Below are 22,092 nucleotides of genomic sequence, written 5' to 3' on the forward strand. Positions count from 1 at the left end.
ACGAATTGAGATATAATGATGAAATAAAAAACATTTTGAAGGAAATTTAACGTGCCATACATAATTTCTTAGTGTTCATAACTAGCTTTTTGCTAATTCTTATCTTATAACAATGATCTAAAAATGGTGGAGGAGCCTCAACTTTACCCTTTTTCCACCATAAAAAAATTCTTCTCCCCTTTTAATAAAAACATTTTTTTTTTCAACCCAATAAGCCGTTAAGGAATAAAAGTATCCGTTGTTCCGCTCGGTAAATTTTGCGATAATCCTTTTGGACGCGGTTCAAAGTGGTTTCCTTTGCCCTGTAACAGTCAGTCACGTAGAGAAGAGAGGAGGACATCTCACTCGATGAAGCGCAAGTCCCGAGCGCGTTCTAATTATTATTGCCCAAGTTGATCGGAGTTCCGGTTGCGTCGAGATCAAAGTATAAAACCAAAGGGGGTGTGGGGTTTGATGGAATTAGAGACGTGATCGGGTGTAGGCGGGCTGCCACGTGTTCGGACATGTGATCATCCGCGTCGAAAACCGTGTAACGTGTGTGCGAGATTCAACACACCCACCGGTTTGAACACGTGTAAAGACCTATTTTATGCTCTACTTAGTGGAAATGGATTATGGGATTAAGGATTTTCGGTAGGTTTTCGATATTATGCGGTATCAATGGGTTCCTTCAAAGGGATATGTATTTGCGGTTCATTTATTTTGTCAACCTAAATTTGTTACTTCACTTTCTTGTTAACACGTTGAGCGCCGTGTGTCCATCGGTGGATTTTTTTTGTTTACTTCCAGGGCCAATGTGACCACACCGGTGGACACGATGTTATATTCATTTTAGGAACGTGTGTCTACGTTTTACATTGACTTTATATGGGCCAATACAAATCATGGTCCCTGGAAGTAAGCATGGTTAACTTGGAAAGAGCGGATTAAGTCATTTCATGGGAACTTTCTATAGGAATTAAGGAAATACAATTTTTGACGAAAAGTATTTAAATATTAAATTAATTCATGTTATTAATGGAAAGACTCGGGAATCGGAGCTTTTCACAAAAAAATATTTAGAACCAAATTTGTAGCAAATTTGATTCTTAACAATATTGCTCTTTTGTACTTTAGGTTTAAGATGCGTCAATATTGAGAAAAACACAAAAATATGAAAATTTCATGAATTTCTTGCTTTTTCAAGTTATTAATGGTAAAATCGGAAATCGGAGCTTTCCACAATCAAACTTTTAGAAGAAAAGTTGTAGCAAATTTGATTCTTAACAATATTGCTCTTTTGTACTTTAGGTCTGAGATGCGTCAATATTGAGAAAAACACAAAAATATGAAAATTTCATGAATTTCTTGGTTTTTCAAGTTATTAATGGTAAAATCGGAAATCGGAGCTTTTCACAATAAAACTTTTAGAAGAAAAGTTGTAGCAAATTTGATTCTTAACAATATTGCTCTTTTGTACTTTAGGTCTGAGATACGTCAATATTGAGAAAAACACAAAAATATGAAAATTTCATGAATTTCTTGGTTTTTCAAGTTATTAATAGTAACATCGGAAATCGGAGCTTTTCACAATAAAACTTTTAGAAGAAAAGTTGTAGCAAATTTGATTCTTAACAATATTGCTCTCTTGCTCTTTTCCTCTTAGAGGCGTCAATATTGAGAAAAATACAAAAATATAAAAATTTGAAGAATTTGTTGCATTTCAACTTATTAGTGGTAAAATCGGAAATCGGAGCTTTTCACAATAAAACTTTTACAAGAAAAGTTGTAGCAAATTTGATTCTTAACAATATTGCTCTCTTGCACTTTAGGTCTGAGATGCGTCAATATTGAGAAAAACACAAAAATATGAAAATTTCATGAATTTCTTGCATTTCAACTTTTTAAAGGTAAAATCGGAAATCGGAGCTTTTCATAATAAAACTTTTAGAAGAAAAGTTGTAGCAAATTTGATTCTTAACAATATTGCTCTGTTGCACTTTAGGTCTGAGATGCGTCAATATTGAGAAAAACACAAAAATATGAAAATTTCATGAATTTCTTGCTTTTTCAAGTTATTAATGGTAAAATCGGAAATCGGAGCTTTTCACAAAAAAACTTTTAGAAGAAAAGTTGTAGCAAATTTGATTCTTAACAATATTGCTCTGTTGCACATTAGGTCTGAGATGCGTCAATATTGAGAAAAACACAAAAATATGAAAATTTGAAGAATTTGTTGCATTTCAACTTATTAATGGTAAAATCGGAAATCGGAGCTTTTCACAAAAAAACTTTTAGAACAAAAGTTGTAAAAACATTTATTCTTAACAATATTGGTCTTTTGCTCTTAAATACGTCAATATCGAGGTAGATGCGAAAATATGAAAATTTGATGAATTTATTGCTTTTTCAAGTTATTAAAGGTAACACTTGGGAATCGGAGCTTGCTATGAGAAAACTTTTATAACAAAAATTGTTGCAAATTTTATTGTTAACAATATTGCTCTCTTGCACTTTTGCTCTTAGATACGTGAATATCGAGCTAGATGCGAAAATATGAAAATTTGATGATTTTGTTGCTTTTTCACGTGATTAAAGGTAACCCTTAGGAATCGCAGTATGTTACAAAAATATTTTTAGCACAAAAGTAGTAGCAAATTTTATTGTTAACAATATTGCTCTCTTGCACTTTTGCTCTTAGATGCGTCAATATCGAGGTACATACGAAAATATGAAAATTTTATGAATTTGTTGCTTTTTCACGTGATTAAAGGTAACCCTTAGGAATCGCAGTATATTACAAAAATATTTTTAGCACAAAAGTAGTAGCAAATTTTATTGTTAACAATATTGCTCTCTTGCACTTTTGCTCTTAGATGCGTCAATATCGAGGTACATACGAAAATATGAAAATTTTATGAATTTGTTGCTTTTTCACGTGATTAAAGGTAACCCTTAGGAATCGCAGTATGTTACAAAAAAATTTTTAGCACAAAAGTAGTAGCAAATTTTATTGTTAACAATATTGCTCTCTTGCACTTTTGTTCTTAGATGCGTCAATATCGAGGTAGATACGAAAATATGAAAATTTTATGAATTTGTTGCTTTTTCAAGTTATTAAAGGTAACACTTAGGAATCGGAGCTTGCTATAAGAAAACTTTTATAATAAAAATTGTTGCAAATTTTATTGTTAACAATATTTCTCTCTTGCACCTTAGCTCTTAAATGCATCAATATCGGGAAAAGTACGAAAATATGAAAATTTGATGAATTTGTTGCTTTTTCACGTGATTAAAAGTAACCCTTAGGAATCGCAGCATGTTACAAAAAAATTTTTAGCACAAAAGTAGTAGCAAATTTTATTGTTAACAATATTGCTCTCTTGCACTTTTGCTCTTAGATACGTCAATATTGAGGTAGACACGAAAATATGAAAATTTTATGAATTTATTGCTTTTTCACGTGATTAAAGGTAACCGTTAGGAATCGGAGTATGTTACAAAAAAATTTTTAGCACAAAAGTAGTAGCAAATTTTATTGTTAACAATATTGCTCTCTTGCACTTTTGCTCTGAGATGCGTCAATATCGAGGTAGATACGAAAATATGAAAATTTGATGAATTTGTTGGTTTTTCACGTGATTAAAGGTAACCCTTAGTAATCGCAGTATGTTACAAAAATATTTTTAGCACAAAAGTAGTAGCAAATTTTATTGTTAACAATATTGCTGTCTTGCACTTTTGTTGTTAGATGCGTCAATATCGAGGTACATACGAAAATATGAAAATTTGATGAATTTGTTGCTTTTTCACGTGATTAAAGGTAATTCTTAGGAATCGCAGTATGTTACAACAAAATTTTTAGCACAAAAGTAGTAGCAAATTTTATTGTTAACAATATTGCTCTCTTGCACTTTTGTTCTTAGATACGTCAATATCGAGGTAGATACGAAAATATGGAAATTTGACGAATTTGTTGCATTTTCACGTGATTAAAGGCAACCCTTAGGAATCGCAGTATGTTACAAAAAAATTTTTAGCACATAAGTAGTAGCAAATTTTATTGTTAACAATATTGCTCTCTTGCACTTTTGCTCTTAGATACGTCAATATCGAGGTAGATACGAAAATATGAAAATTTGATGAATTTGTTGCTTTTTCATGTGATTAAAGGTAACCCTTAGGAATCGCAGTATGTTACAAAAAAATTTTTAGCACAAAAGTAGTAGCAAATTTTATTGTTAACAATATTGCTCTCTTGCACTTTTGTTCTTAGATACGTCAATATCGAGATAGATATGAAAATTTGATGAATTTGTTGCTCTTTCAAGTTATTAAAGGTAACACTTGAGAATCGGAGCTCAAAAATGAACAAAAGAATGACTAATTGTAAGTAAGCAGCCTATAGGAGAGAAAATAATCTCTTAATATTGTTGTTAATAAAGAATTACTCTCCCATTTAGTTCTCCCAGTTTCTACGAACCAAATAATAAATCAGAATCAGATGTGAAGCCGAGACGCGTCATCAAAATTTATGATAACTCTCTACTACACGGTTCGCGTTTTGCCCTTTTACCCTTTTCGCGCTACATTAACCTTTGACCCCACCCCCACGCGGATTTCAAATCCATCCGAGTTGTTTCAACATGTTCAATCAATTTCAGTTTAATCGAGAATCGAATATCCTCGTTTTATTTACATTTTAAATAACTAAATTTTATGTTTTGTGTGTGTGTTTTTTTTTATTGCGACTGTTTTGTTTAAATAACGATACCACTGTTATTTTTTGTTCATTAAATATTTTTTTGTTTTAAAAATGGAAATGTCTAATGAACGTATTGTATTGTTGGGGAATAAATTTGACCTGAATTTACGAAGGACATTGGTTTTGGTTAAGGGAGTAGATGCAGAATTCACGCATTTGCAAACGGGCCAGGGGCGGTTACAAAATTTATGAATCCAGACCCCGATGACGGCGATTCAGTGACGAAGAGCGAATTTACATTTTACCCGTCGCTTCGCTTCCTGCCGCCGGAAGTCGCGAATTGAAACGAAATTAGAGTGTGTCCTAGAATAAATTTCTATTTCTATAAAACTACAACGAAAAAAAAAGACAATAAAATGTTAAAAAAATGACATTAACGACTGTCTTGACTCGTTATTGAAGACATAATCGAAGTTGAACCTGGTAATGGTAAATGTTTCGCTTGAAGTGAGGCAATTTCAAACACATACGATCCCATTTCCAAGTTTCCATTTGCGTTGTGACACAATCAGAACTACGACGACGCATGTGTACCCTTTAACGAGATGTCAGGAATCATCCTGGAGGTTTGATTTGTTCGAAAAGTGAACGACCTCTGATATTACACCGAGCCTTAACAAAAACTCAACTACCTGGAGATTTTAACTTGGAAGAAAATAATTTTTATCTCTAAAATTAAAAAGTTTTGATGCAAATGATTTTAATAAAAATTGTTCGTAATATATTACAAAGACTTAATCCATAAACGATTTTGTTCCAATTATTTCGCATTTTTAGTTATAAAGGAAAAATCCCCAAATTTCGAAATTGACGTTTTTGGATAACAAATTTGGTTATAACTCAAGAACTAAAAGTGATATGAAAAAATGTTGTTGATGAAAATTGTTGCTAATGAACCAAATTAATGTTATCAATAAGCGGTTAATGATTATTACCAACCTGGCGAATTTGAAATGCGAAATATTCCAAATTTGACACTTTTAACAATAAATTAATGTTTATTTCGAAAATTAAAAAGTGTTGATGCAAATGATTTTAATAAAAATTACTTGTAATGCGTTGAAAAGGCTTAATCCATAAACGATTTTGTTCCAATTATTTCGCATTTTTAGTTATAAACGAAAAATCCCCAAATTTCGAAATTGACGTTTTTGGATAACAAATTTGGTTATAACTCAAGAATTAAAAGTGATAGGAAAAAATTTTGTTGATGAAAATTGTTGCTAATGAACCAAATTAATGTTATCTATAAGCGGTTAATGATTATTACCAACCTGGTGGACTTAAAATGCGAAATATTTCAAATTTGACACTTTTAACAACAAAATAATGTTTATTTCGAAAATTAAAAAGTGTTGATACAAATGATTTTAATAAAAATTACTTGTAATGCGTTGAAAAGACTTAATCCATAAACGATTTTGTTCCAATTATTTCGCATTATTAGTTATAAACAAAAAATCCCCAAATTTCGAAATTGACGTTTTTGGATAACAAATTTGGTTATAACTCAAAAACTAAAAGTGATAGGAAAAAATGTTGTTGATGAAAATTGTTGCTAATGAATCAAATTAATGTTATCCATAAGCGGTTAATGATTATTACCAACCTGGCGGATTTAAAATGCAAAATATTCCAAATTTGACACTTTTAACAACAAAATAATGTTTATTTCGAAAATTAAAAAGTGTTGTTGCGAATGATTTTAATAAAAATTGCTCGTAATATATTACAAAGACTTAATCCATAAACGATTTTGTTCCAATTATTTCGCATTTTTAGTTATAAATGAAAAATCCCCAAATTTCGAAATTGACGTTTTTGGATAACAAATTTGGTTGTAACTCAAGAACTAAAAGTGATAGGAAAAAATGTTGTTGATGAAAATTGTTGCTAATGAACCAAATTAATGTTATCCATAAGCGGATAATAATTATTACCAACCTGGCGAATTTGAAATGCGAAATATTCCAAATTTGGCACTTTTAACAACAAAATAATGTTTATTTCGAAAATTAAAAAGTGTTGATGCAAATGATTTTAATAAAAATTGTTCGTAATATATTACAAAGACTTAATCCATAAACGATTTTGTTCCAATTATTTCGCATTTTTAGTTATAAATGAAAAATCCCCAAATTTCGAAATTGACGTTTTTCGATAACAAATTTGGTTATAACTCAAGAATTAAAAGTGATAGGAAAAAATTTTGTTGATAAAAATGGTTGCTAATGAACTAAATTAATGTTACCCATAAGCGGTTAATGATTATTACCAACCTGGCGGATTTAAAATGCGAAATATTTCAAATTTGACACTTTTAACAACAAAATAATGTTTATTTCGAAAATTAAAAAGTGTTGATACAAATGATTTTAATAAAAATTACTTGTAATGCGTTGAAAAGACTTAATCCATAAACGATTTCGTTCCAAGTATTTCGCATTTTTAGTTATAAACGAAAAATCCCCAAATTTCGAAATTGACGTTTTTGGATAACAAATTTGGTTATAACTCAAGAACTAAAAGTGATAGGAAAAAATGTTGTTAATGAAAATTGTTGCTAATGAACCAAATTAATGATATCCATAAGCGGATAATGATTATTACCAACCTGGCGGATTTAAAATGGGAAATATTCCAAATTTGACACTTTTAAGAACAAAATAATGTTTATTTCGAAAATTAAAAAGTGTTGATGCAAATGATTTTAATAAAAATTACTTGTAATGCGTTGAAAAGACTTAATCCATAAACGATTTCGTTCCAATTATTTCGCATTTTTAGTTATAAATGAAAAATCCCCAAATTTCGAAATTGACGTTTTTGGATAACAAATTTGGTTATAACTCAAGAACTAAAAGTGATAGGAAAAAATGTTGTTGATAAAAATTGTTGCTAATGAATCAAATTAATGTTATCCATAAGCGGTTAATGATTATTACCAACCTGGCGGATTTAAAATGCGAGATATTTCAAATTTGACACTTTTAACAACAAAATAATGTCTATTTCGAAAATTAAAAAGTGTTGATGCAAATGATTTTAATAAAAAGTGCTCGTAGTACTTTGCAAAGACTTAATCCATAAACGATTTTGTTCTAATTATTTCACATTTTTAGTTATAAACGAAAAATCCCCAAATTTCAAAATTGACGTTTTTGGATAACAAATTTGGTTATAACTCAAGAACTAAAAGTGATAGGAAAAAATGTTGTTGATGAAAATTGTTGCTAATGAACCAAATTAATGTTATCCATAAGCGGTTAATGATTATTACCAACCTGGCGGATTTAAAATGCGAAATATTCCAAATTTGACACTTTTAACAACAAATTAATGTTTATTTCGAAAATTAAAAAGTGTTGATGCAAATGATTTTAATAAAAATTACTTGTAATGCGTTGAAAAGACTTAATCCATAAAAGATTTCGTTCCAATTATTTCGCATTTTTAGTTATAAATGAAAAATCCCCAAATTTCGAAATTGACGTTTTTGGATAACAAATTTGGTTATAACTCAAGAACTAAAAGTGATAGGAAAAAATGTTGTTGATAAAAATTGTTGCTAATGAATCAAATTAATGTTATCCATAAGCGGTTAATGATTATTACCAACCTGGCGGATTTAAAATGCGAAATATTTCAAATTTGACACTTTTAAGAACAAAATAATGTTTATTTCGAAAATTAAAAAATGTTGATGTAAATGATTTTAATAAAAAGTGCTCGTAATACTTTGCAAAGACTTAATACATAAACGATTTTGTTCCAATTATTTCGCATTTTTAGTTATAAACGAGAAATCCCCAAATTTCGAAATTGACGTTTTTGGATAACAAATTTGGTTATAACTCAAGAACTAAAAATGATAGGAAAAAATGTTGTGGATGAAAATTGTTGCTAATGAACGAAATTAATGTTATCCATAAGCGGTTAATGATTATTACCAACCTGGCGGATTTAAAATGCGAAATATTCCAAATTTGACACGTTTAAGAACAAAATAGTGTTTATTTCGAAAATTAAAAAGTGTTGATACAAATGATTTTAATGAAAACTGCTCGTAATACATTGCAAAGACTTAGTCCATAAACGATTTTATTCCAATTATTTCTCATTTTTAGTTATAAACGAAAAATCCCCAAATTTCGAAATTGACGTTTTTGGATAACAAATTTGGTTATAACTCAAGAACTAAAAGTGATAGGAAAAAATGTTGTTGATGAAAATTGTTGCTAATGAACCAAATTAATGTTATCTATAAGCGGTTAATGATTATTACCAACCTGGTGGACTTAAAATGCGAAATATTTCAAATTTGACACTTTTAACAACAAAATAATGTTTATTTCGAAAATTAAAAATTGTTGATGCAAATGATTTTAATAAAAATTGCTCGTAATATATTACAAAGACTTAATCCATAAACGATTTTGTTCCAATTATTTCGCATTTCTAGTTATAAACGAAAAATCCCCAAATTTCGAAATTGACGTTTTTGGATAACAAATTTGGTTATAACTCAAGAACTAAAAGTGATAGGAAAAAATGTTGTTGATGAAAATTGTTGCTAATGAACCAAATTAATGTTATCTATAAGCGGTTAATGATTATTACCAACCTGGTGGACTTAAAATGCGAAATATTTAAAATTTGACACTTTTAACAACAAAATAATGTTTATTTCGAAAATTAAAAATTGTTGATGCAAATGATTTTAATAAAAATTACTTGTAATGCGTTGAAAAGACTTAATCCATAAAAGATTTCGTTCCAATTATTTCGCATTTTTAGTTATAAACGAAAAATCCCCAAATTTCGAAATTGACGTTTTTGGATAACAAATTTGGTTATAACTCAAGAACTAAAAGTGATAAGAAAAAATGTTGTTGATGAAAATTGTTGCTAATGAACCAAATTAATGTTATCCATAAGCGGATAATAATTATTACCAACCTGGCGGATTTGAAATGCGAAATATTCCAAATTTGACACTTTTAACAACAAAATAATGTTTATTTCGAAAATTAAAAAGTGTTGTTGCGAATGATTTTAATAAAAATTGCTCGTAATATATTACCAAGACTTAATCCATAAACGATTTTGTTCCAATTATTTCGCATTTTTAGTTATAAACGAAAAATCCCCAAATTTCTAAATTGACGGTTTTGGATAACAAATTTGGTTATAACTCAAGAATTAAAAGTGATAGGAAAAAATGTTGTTGATGAAAATTGTTGCTAATGAACCAAATTAATGTTATCCATAAGCGATTAATGATTATTACCAACCTGGCGGATTTAAAATGGGAAATATTCCAAATTTGATACTTTTAAGAACAAAATAATGTTTAATTCGAAAATTAAAAAGTGTTGATGCAAATGATTTTAATAAAAATTGCTCGTAATACTTTGCAAAGACTTAATCCATAAACGATTTTGTTCCAATTATTTCGCATTTTTAGTTATAAACGAAAAATCCCCAAATTTCGAAATTGACGTTTTTGGATAACAAATTTGGTTATAACTCAAGAACTAAAAATGATAGGAAAAAATGTTGTTGATGAAAATTGTTGCTAATGAACTAAATTAATGTTATCCATAAGCGGTTAATGATTATTACCAACCTGGCGGATTTAAAATGCGAAATATTCCAAATTTGACACTTTTAAGAACAAAATAATGTTTATTTCGAAAATTAAAAAGTGTTGATGCAAATGATTTTAATAAAAATTACTTGTAATGTGTTGAAAAGACTTAATCCATAAACGATTTTGTTCCAATTATTTCGCATTTTTAGTTATAAACGAAAAATCCCCAAATTTCAAAATTGACGTTTTTGGATAACAAATTTGGTTATAACTCAAGAATTAAAAGTGATAGGAAAAAATGTTGTTGATGAAAATTGTTGCTAATGAACCAAATTAATGTTGTCCATAACCGGTTAATGATTATTACCAACCTGGCGGATTTAAAATGCGAAATATTTCAAATTTGACACTTTTAAGAACAAAATAATGTTTATTTCGAAAATTAAAAAGTGGTGTTGCGAATGATTTTAATAAAAATTGCTCGTAATACATTGCAAAGACTTAATCCATAAACGATTTTGTTCCAATTATTTCTCATTTTTAGTTATAAACGAAAAATCCCCAAATTTCGAAATTGACGTTTTTGGATAACAAATTTGGTTATAACTCAAGAACTAAAAATGATAGGAAAAAATGTTGTTGATGAAAATTGTTGCTAATGAACTAAATTAATGTTATCCATAAGCGGTTAATGATTATTACCAACCTGGCGGATTTAAAATGCGAAATATTCCAAATTTGACACTTTTAAGAACAAAATAATGTTTATTTCGAAAATTAAAAAGTGTTGATGCAAATGATTTTAATAAAAATTACTTGTAATGCGTTGAAAAGACTTAATCCATAAACGATTTTGTTCCAATAATTTCGCATTTTTAGTTATAAACGAAAAATCCCCAAATTTCAAAATTGACGTTTTTGGATAACAAATTTGGTTGTAACTCAAGAACTAAAAATGATAGGAAAAAATTTAATTGATGAAAATTGTTGCTATTGAGCCAAATTAATGTTATCGATAAGTGGTTATTATCCAAATATGATTATTACCAACCTAGCGGATTTAAGATGCGAAATATTTCAAATTTGACACTTTTAGCAACAAAATAATTTTTATCTCGAAAATTAAAAAGTGTTGATGCAAATGATTTTAATAAAAACTGCTCGTAATACATTGCAAAGACTTAATCCATAAACGATTTTGTTCCAATTATTTCGCATTTTTAGTTATAAATCAAAAACCCCCAAATTTCGAAATTGACGTTTTTGAATAACAAATTTTGTTATATCTCAAGAACTAAAAATAATAGGAAAAAATGTAATTGATAAAAATTGTTGCTAATGAGCCAAATTAATGTTATCCATAAGTGGTTATTATCCAACTATGTTTATTACCAACCTGGCGGATTTAAAATGCGAAGTATTTACATCAACACTTTTTAATTTTCGAAATAAACATTATTTTGTTCTTAAAAGTGTTAAATTTGGAATACTTGGTATTCTAAAAATAAGTTACACCTTTACCTACCAGACAGACATGTAAATCTCTAAAAACGATAAAATGTCGCTTAGTCAAGTGATGTATAACGCGGTCCAATTCCATAAAAACTCTCGAAACGTTAACAAACCTAACTCTTATTGCTACATCCACAGAAAGCTTTTAGAAAAATGTCGTTTCGACAAGCGTCACAAAATCTAATGTTCTTAATCGTTTCCATCTTTTTCTAGTATCTACGAAAAAACTTGAAACGAATCGAATTCACAAAATGACTTCGGTTATAACCACATAGTTAGAAAATTTGACTTGGTTATAACCTTTCGATGGTGTTAAAGCTCGAAATATGTCTTTACCGGATGCTTATTGAGCCGAAAAGCACCAATAATCGTCTTTATAGCGTCGTTGAACGGTGATATAACGGTTGAAAACGGAAAAATCTATGCATAACGATCAAAGTGGATTGGAAATCGCTCGTTTTAAACTTAAAACTTGGGTTGTTAATTTTTATTTGAAATATATTTTCCAAGATATTGTTAATTACAACATAGTAAACGAAAATCAATACTCCCCTTAATTTATTCTCTAATTAACACCTAGTTGTTATCGAGATATCAACAAGTATGATCCTGACGGATCGACGGCAATCGCTGAAACTACCTCGATTAAATATTTAAATAACCGATTACGATTGCGACCTAATTTCGCGCAAACGGGCTCTCTCCGTTACATTTATATTTGCCAATGGCTTCCGATCGTATCGATTCAATAATGTAGGTACATAAAATAATATCCATTCATTTTAACTCAAACGATTACATTAATAATTAAAGTAATATTCAATTTAAGAACCTTTCTTTTTAATTAAAAAAGAAAGTACTTTGAGACTTATTAATATACAGTTTCGTACATACACAGAATTAGAAAATAGCTGCTTCGGGTTTTTTTGCCAAAAAGGACTTGTTAGTCCTTTCGTTTTATAAGGGTCCTACATGCTTCGATAAATTTTATTTTGCCTTACGAACGAGCGCGTTTCAGCAACTTCGTCTCTGAGGCCTTACAACTAACAGAGGGGTAAACAAAAAAAATAAAAAGGATAAATAAACACGATGTAGAACTCCTTTATAGATTTTTACTTTCTTGGGGATGTGAAATGAAAAGGAAAAAGGATTCATACGGTATGAATTTTTTTCCTTTTCATAGTTGGATATTCATATATATAATAAACGCTTATGGATAATATTAATTTGATTCATTAGCAACAATTTTCATCAACAACATTTTTTCCTATCACTTTTAGTTCTTGAGTTATAACCAAATTTGTTATCCAAAAACGTCAATTTCGAAATTTGGGGATTTTTCGTTTATAACTAAAAATGCGAAACAATCGGAACAAAATCGTTTATGGATTAAGTCTTTTCAACGCATTACAAGTAATTTTTATTAAAATCATTTGCATCAACACTTTTTAATTTTCGAAATAAACATTATTTTGTTCTTAAAAGTGTCAAATTTGGAATATTTCGCATTTTAAATCCGCCAGGTTGGTAATAATCATTAACCGCTTATGGATAACATTAATTTGGTTAATTAGCAACAATTTTCATCAACAACATTTTTTCACATCACTTTTAGTTCTTGAGTTATAACCAAATTAGTTATCCAAAAACCTCAATTTCGAAATTTGGGGATTTTTCGTTTATAACTAAAAATGCGAAATAATTGGAACAAAATCGTTTATGGATTAAGTCTTTTCAACGCATTACAAGTAATTTTTATTAAAATCATTCGCATCAAAACATTTTAATTTTCGAAATAAACATTATTTTGTTCTTAAAAGTGTCAAGTTTGAAATATTTCGCATTTTAAATCCGCCAGGTTGGTAATAATCATTAACCGCTTATGGATAACATTAATATGGTTCATTAGCAACAATTTTGATCAATAACATTTTCTTCTATCTTTTTTAGTTCTTGAGTTATATTAAAATTTGTTATCCAAAATCGTTAATTTCGAAATTTGGGGATTTTGTCATTTGTAACTAAAAATGCACAATAATTGAAACAAAAACGTTTATGGATTAAGTCTTAGGAATGTATCACGAGCAATTTTTATTAAAATCATTCACATCAAAACATTTTAATTTTCGAAATAAACATTATTTTGTTCTTAAAAGTGTCAAATTTGAAATATTTCGCATTTTAAATCCGCCAGGTTGGTAATAATCATTAACCGCTTATGGATAACATTAATTTGGTTCATTAGCAACAATTTTCATTAACAACATTTTTTCCTATCATTTTTAGTTCTTGAGATATAACAACATTTGTTATTCAAAAATGTCAAATTCGAAATTTGGGGATTTTTCGTTTTTAACTAAAAATGCGAAATAATCGGAACAAAATCGTTTATGGATTAAGTATTTGTAAAGTATTACGAGCACTTTTTATTAAAATCATTTGCATCAAAACTTTTTAATTTTCGAAATAAACATTATTCTGTTCTTAAAAGTGTCAAATTTGAAGTATTTCGCATTTTAAATCCGCCAGGTTGGTAATAATCATTAACCGCTTATGGATAACATTAATATGGTTCATTAGCAACAATTTTGATCAATAACATTTTCTTCTATCTTTTTTAGTTCTTGAGTTATATTAAAATTTGTTATCCAAAATCGTTAATTTCGAAATTTGGGGATTTTGTCATTTGTAACTAAAAATGCACAATAATTGAAACAAAAACGTTTATGGATTAAGTCTTAGGAATGTATCACGAGCAATTTTTATTAAAATCATTCACATCAAAACATTTTAATTTTCGAAATAAACATTATTTTGTTCTTAAAAGTGTCAAATTTGAAATATTTCGCATTTTAAATCCGCCAGGTTGGTAATAATCATTAACCGCTTATGGATAACATTAATTTGGTTCATTAGCAACAATTTTCGTCTATAACATTTTTTCCTATCATTTTTAAATCTTGAGTTATAATAAAATTTATTATCCAAAAACGTCAATTTCGAAATTTGGGGATTTTTCGTTTATAACTAAAAATGCGAAATAATTGGAACAAAATCGTTTATAGATTAAGTCTTAGCAATGGCTTACGAGCAATTTTTATTAAAATTATTCACATCAAACCTTTTTAATTTTCGAGATAAACATTATTTTGTTGTTAAAGGTGTCAAATTTGAAATATTTCGTATTTTCAATCAACCAGGTTAGTAATAATCATAGTTGGATAATAACCGCTTATGGGTAACATTAATTTGGCTCATTAGCAACAATTTTCATCAATAACATTTTTTTCTATCATTTTTAGTTCTTGAGATAAATAAAATAAACTCTTTTTTTAGTGTTGTCAAAGAAATTAAATTTACAGTTTCCTGTAAATTATATTTACATTATAAAAAACATATTTCTGATATTTGAAACAACTACATTTGTTGAACTATTTAATTTATATTTGTTTTACACAAAAGTTGGAATTGATTGCATTATTTCACAGTTTTTATTAATATTTAATATTATTATTAAATGACTTAATAAATTATTGATAGATAGCGCTCATATGTTTTTCTTTTCATTCAAATAAACACAGCATTTTCTGAAGTGTCAAATTAAAAATCCTGTTTTTTAAGATGGATTACGAAAAGTTTAACATGTTAGAATGTTACATATTTATATAAATTTTTAGTAGAATAATTTTAAATTATAGTACCGTAATTTACAGGAAACTGTACATTTAATTTCTTTGACGACACTAAAAAAAAGTTTACTTTTAGCTTTATTAGCTAAAACAGCTAGAAACATTCGGGTTTAGTCGTGAAAAAAACTTTCAGTTATCAATATAAACTTTAATTTTATTATTATATTCCTAATCTTCATAAAATAACCTTTAAAGTGAGTCCAAATTTGACGCATTTATCTCAAAAAACCAAAAAGTTCGAACTTTCAACTTTTAATTTTGACATATTTGTCAACTTCATAAAAAATCCTTTAAAATGAGTCCAAATTCGACATATTTAACTTTAATATTAATGGAAATACAATCACTTCCGGTTTGAAACGTCAACGTCAATTTTGATATATTTGTCATCTTCATTAAAAAACCTTTAAAATGAGTCCAAAGATGACGCACTTATCTCAAAAAATAAAAAAATTAGAATAAAAAACATTAAACACGAAGTTAGCAACAATGAAGATAGCAATTTAATTTTTAAATATTAATACCAACCTTAATTTTTGATTTTTTTTATTATATTTTTGTTTTTGTGACAAATATTAAGACATTTTATAAAAAATTAAGAATATGTCAATATGACGTTGACATTTCAAACCGGAAGTTGCTTATATCTCGAGTAATATTGGAATTAAACGTATGATGTTTGGACTCATTTTAAACGATTTTTCACAACGGTTACAAATATGTCAAAATTGACGTTGACATTCTTAACCGGAAGTTGACCATAACTTCATTAATATTCAAGATAAGTATGTCGTGTTTGTACCCATTTTAAAGGATTTTTAATGAAGATTACAAATATGTCAAAATTGAGGTTGACATTTTAAACCTGAAGTTAGTTATCATAATAAACAAATGGACAACTTCATGGTGTTCTTTCATGATGTATTCTTTATTAAAAAATTGTTTAAAATGAGTCCAAACAAGACGCACTTATCTCAAAAAACAAAAAAGTTAGAATAAAAAACATTAAACCCGAAGTTAGCAACAATGAAGATAGCAATTTAATTTTTAAATATTAATAGCAACCTTAATTTTTGATTTTATTTATTATATTTTTGTTTTTGTGACAAATATTAACACATTTTATAAAAAATTAAGAATATGTCAAAATGACGTTGACATTTCAAACCGGAAGTTGCTTATATCTCGGATAATATTGAAATTAAAGGTATCATGTTTGGACTCATTTTAAAGGATTTTTCACGACGATTACAAATATGTCAAAATTGACGTTGACATTCTTAACCGGAAGTTGACCATAACTTTATTAATATTCAAGATAAGTATGTCGTGTTTGTACTCATTTTAAAGGATTTTTAATGAAGATTACAAATATGTCAAAATTGACGTTGACATTTTAAACCTGAAGTTAGTTATCATAATAGACAAATGGACAACTTTATGGTGTTCTTTCATGATGTATTCTTTATTAAAAAAACCTTTGAAATGAGTTCAAACAAGACGCATTTATCTCAAAAAACAAAAAAGTTTGAATAAAAAACATTAAACCCGATGTTAGCAACAATGAAGATTTAATTTTTAAATATTAATACCAACCTTAATTTTAGATTTTTTTTATTATATTTTTGTTTTTGTTACAAATATTAAGACATTTTATAAAAAATTAAGAATACGTCAAAATGACGTTGACAGTTGACATTTCAAACCGGAAATTGACCATAACTTCATTAATATTCATGATAAGTATGTCGTGTTTGTACTCATTTTAAAGGATTTTTAATGAAGATTACAAATATGTCAAAGGTTGATTGAAAAATTGAGGTTGATATTTTAAATCTGAATACATTTACTTACAGGACATTCATAACATGGTACATAAATGTAACATCATTAAACTAATATATCCGCATTATAAGAAAAGCGTTAAATATATAACCTTTCACAGCATGTGCAATATAGGACAGACTGGAAGAAACATCCACACTAGATTTAAAGAACACCTAAATGGTGATACTTCAGCTGTTTTTAAGCACATCGAAAGAACTTGATCTATTTGAAGAATACTTTATATGTATGTAAGAATAACAACAATAATTGTCTTATGAACGACCTAGCGGATGTTAATAATTATAGATTTTTCATCAAATATATGCAATAAATGATTTTTCCTTAAAATCTATTGATAGATGTTTTATATTTCTAGATATAGACGAGAAATAGAATTTAAGTTATAAAATAGATACAACATGTTTCCGCTTTCTAGAATAAGACATCTCCTTTCTTCTCTCTTCAATAATTCTTTATCGTAACCAGTCTATCTCGTCCTTTTGTGTGAACGGTACTCATTTTCGATTTGTTATATTTTGTTGTTAAGTTGTTCAATACATCATATTGATTTTTAAGTATTCTTTAACAGATAATTATTGTAAGTACGCTATTTGTACAATTGACCATTTTGTATTCCTTTTTTATTGATTTTTAGAACAACTTTGAGTCAAGATCATTCATCAAGATCATTGTTGTCATTTTTTGTTAGTGTAGTTGTGTCTGAGGAAGACCACCATAGTATTTGTGATTAAATTTATGCCACGACTTACAGAAACACCCTGTATAATCTTAAACGTACCAAGCGGTTTCTGTGCTTGTGATAGCTGTCATCAGTGTTCTGTGATAAAAATAATGTCTATTCTGAGAAGAATCTTTTATTACAATTATTCTTTTCTCCTTTCGATTTTCGAGATTGAAAAGTTTTAGGATTGTTGGTCGACAAAGTTTTAAAGGGTTATTTTGTTTTCTTACTAACTAATTTTAAGTGATTAAAACTTGGAAATGTTCATTAAACGTGATTTTAATTTTTTATATGGTAAAGGTGGCTTTATAAGCTTTTATGGTTTATTATAATTAATTTTAAAGTTTTTGTAGTTTATGGGAACGATAACTTTGGTTGAAATTAGACCTTCTGGCTTTGTGGTGGGGGTTTGGATGTGGAATACTCTATGAGGGGGTCGGTTTGTGAGTTTCGGTTCTCTTTGGAATGCCGAACACGCCGCACGTCGCTACCCGGAGTATGGCAAATTTATCGATGCTCGGTTCACAATAAACGGGGGATGGACGCCCCAAAGAGGTGTCGACCACGAGATTTCCAATGATCAATACCCCCAAGAGTGGATTGTAAATAATTCAGATGTTTCAACGTATCTTATTTTATTTATAACCCATATTTGTAAGAAAAAATTTTTACAAAACAGGTAAGTTGGTTTACTAAAAAGTCAATTCTGGGTGAAAAACGCGGTCAACAAGTTCTAACTGTTTCAAGATCAATGTTCCGACATCCATAAAACAACCGAACAATTTATTTCAAGGTAATTTTCGAATGTAAACTCTCACAACACAATAATTTAACAAAAAGAAATATCTTTTTGTCTCATCTTATTAATGTAATAGGATTTATTTACAGATATAAACCCAAATCTTCTTATCATGTCTCAATAATAGAATGGGCAAAAAATTAAATATAATTTTACCTTAATAAATTTAATCCTGCCTTTAATAACTTAAACAATCACCACAAAATGCACCTAGTCTCAATAAACAAACATTTAAAAATTATTGAATGAAAGACCCCACCTTTAACAACGCAAACGCGAACTGCAACAAATTCAAACAACATATTTGTGTTTATTACCATTTGAAAATGTTATTGTATCCCCGGAAATATTTTCCATACATTTACATTATTTCTAAGTGTTTAAATGAACCGAAACTGAACTCAACTGCGATTTTAAGATGACGATTTTTCTAGTAAAGCAAAGAGAGGGAGAGTAAACGCTTCATTTTTGTCAATTTATTTAAAAAAAAATACTAATTTTATCAGAATTATTTTATTATAATGTTTAAATTGTTATTAATTCAAAATTTTTAATTTAATTCAAAATTTTTATTAATAATAAAAATCAGCGCCATCTATTGGTAAACACCGTAAATAATAATCTTTTTACAGGAATTAACTTCTAAATTAAATCAAATTAATAATTAAATACGAAACTTAACGTTTAAGCATTAAAATGGTGAAGAATGAATCGTATTTGTATTAATAAAAATTTATAATAATTATTTATAATCAAAAAAAAGATAATTTAAGGAGTTATTCATAGAGGGCGCTATTATTGATACGTAAAAAAACACATTTTTAAGAAATTTTAAGATTGAATTGAACCCAACCCAATCCACGACACAAATCGGTAAGTCACTTTATCAATTTTATCATTTATCCATAACGATTTGTTTAAAAAAAGCGGTGAAAGTTGCAATTTAAACATGTCGATTTTTCTCGTAAAATAAAGAGAAGGAGAAATAAACGCTTCCTTTTAGCCGATTTATTTTAAAAAAATACTAATTTTATCAAAATTGAATTGATTTTTAATTCAAAATTTTTAATTTAATTATATTATATTTATTAATAATAATCAGCGCCATCTATTGGTAAACACCCTAAACAATCATCTTTTTACAAGAATTTGCTTGAAACTTCTAAATTAAATCTAATTAATAATTAAATACGAAACATAATGTTTAACCATTAAAACACTCAAAATGAATCGTATTTGTACCAATAAAAGTTTATAATAATTATTTAAAATTAATAAAAGATAATTGAAGGAGTTGTTCATAGAGGGCGCTATTATTGATACGTAAATAAGACGCCAATTTTTTGTTGTTGAAGATTAACACACTTTTAAGAAATTTTAGGATTCAATTGAACACGACACAAATCGGTAAGTCACTTTATCAATTTTATCATTTATCCATAACGATTTGTTTAAAAACAGCGGTGAAAGTTGCAATTTAAAAATGTCGATTTTTCTAGTAAAATAACGAGAGGTAGAAATAAACACTTCCTTTTTGCCAATTTATTTAAAAGAAATACTAATTTTATCAGAATTGTTTTATTATAATTTTTAAATTGTTATTAATTCAAAATTTTTAATTAATTGTACAATTTTTATGAATAATAATAATAATCAGCGCCATCTATTGGTAAAAACCATAAACAATCATCTTTTTACAAAAATTAACTTCTAAATTAAATCAAATTAATAACTAAATCCGAAACATAATGTTTAACAATTAAAACGCTCAAAAATGAATCGTCTTTGTTTCAATTTTTATAATTAATAATAATTATTTAAAATCATCAAAAGATAATTTAAGGAGTTGTTCATAGAGGGCGCCATTATTGATACGTAAGAAGGACGCCAATTTTTTGTTGATGAAGATTAACACATTTTTAAGAAATTTTAAGATTGAATTGAACTCAACCCAATCCACAACACTAATCGGTAAGTCACTTTATCAATTTTATCATTTATCCATAACAATTTGATTAAAAAAACGATAAAAATTGCAATTTAAACATGTTTCACAAATACAAGTTTAGTTGATACATATTTTCACCTTTATACTAAATATTATTAAAAACAAAATACATCGAATTAAGTTACATGTACTTCTGTACTAAATGATATATTTTTATTGTAAAATTATTAGTTATAATTTGTTATAAAAAGTAAACTGCCTTGAGACTGACATGAACATCGCTAGTTTTTCTTAAACGATTAAACGAAATTGTAACTGTTTTTTTTTATGCATGTACAATGTAAGAACAGATTATCTATTTGCGTGAATGCAAAGATTTTGTTGTTTTCGTATTAATGTGATTGTTGTGAAAATTTGTGTAAAATTAGTAATCCAAAATGACATTTTAAAGTTGGGTAATTAGCTCATAGATGGCGCACCAAAAATTAAATTTTTATTTTTTAAATGTTTATAAAATAGAGCCTTTTTCCATTTTCTTTATACCTAGCGGTAAAAAAACCAATCTGGTCCTTTACCTAACATTCCTTTTCGGGATAATTGACGGTTCAAAAGAAAACTCACCTATCTCAACATTCCTTTATGGTACAATTAACGTTTCAAAAGAAAACTGACCTACTTTAACATTCCTCCATGGTATAATTTACGTTTAAAAACTAAACTGACCCATCTTAACATTCACACATGGTATAATTGACGATATAAAAGAAAAGTGACCTTTCTTAACGTTCATACATGGTATAATTATGTTATAATTGACGTTTCAAAAGAAAACTGACCTATCTTAACATTCCTGCATGGTATGATTATGGTATAATTGACGTTTCAAAAGAAAATTGACTTATCTTAACATTCCTGCATGGTTGATTATGGTATAATTGACGTTTCAAAAGAAAACTGGCATATTTTAACATTCATGCATGGTATAATTGACGGTATAAAAGAAAAGTGACCTTTCTGAACATGCATACATGGTATAATTATGGTATAATTGACGTTTCAAAAGAAAACTGACCTATCTTAACATTCCTGCATGGTTGATTATGGTATAATTGACGTTTAAAAAGAAAACTGACCTATTTTAACATTCATGCATGGTTGATTATGGTATAATTGACGTTTCAAAAGAAAAGTGACCTATTTTAACATTTCTGCATGGTATAATTGACGTTTCAAAGGAA

The 22,092-nt window shown here is 27.9% G+C and overlaps 1 protein-coding gene across 2 annotated transcripts in view; it reads right to left on the reverse strand.

Moving 5' to 3' along the window:
- LOC111423536 (1-phosphatidylinositol 4,5-bisphosphate phosphodiesterase epsilon-1-like) overlaps positions 1–19,258 on the reverse strand; it is a 169,523-nt gene extending 150,265 nt beyond the window's left edge. For both annotated transcript variants that reach the window (XM_071195455.1, XM_071195454.1), the window contains exon 1: positions 19,063–19,258. The gene's annotated coding sequence lies outside the window, so the exon portion shown is untranslated. The remainder of the gene's footprint in view (positions 1–19,062) is intronic.
- Between the last annotated feature and the right edge of the window lie 2,834 nt (positions 19,259–22,092).

This window comes from Onthophagus taurus, chromosome 3 (genome assembly GCF_036711975.1).
Source record: "Onthophagus taurus isolate NC chromosome 3, IU_Otau_3.0, whole genome shotgun sequence".
NCBI classification, from domain to species: domain Eukaryota; kingdom Metazoa; phylum Arthropoda; class Insecta; order Coleoptera; family Scarabaeidae; genus Onthophagus; species Onthophagus taurus.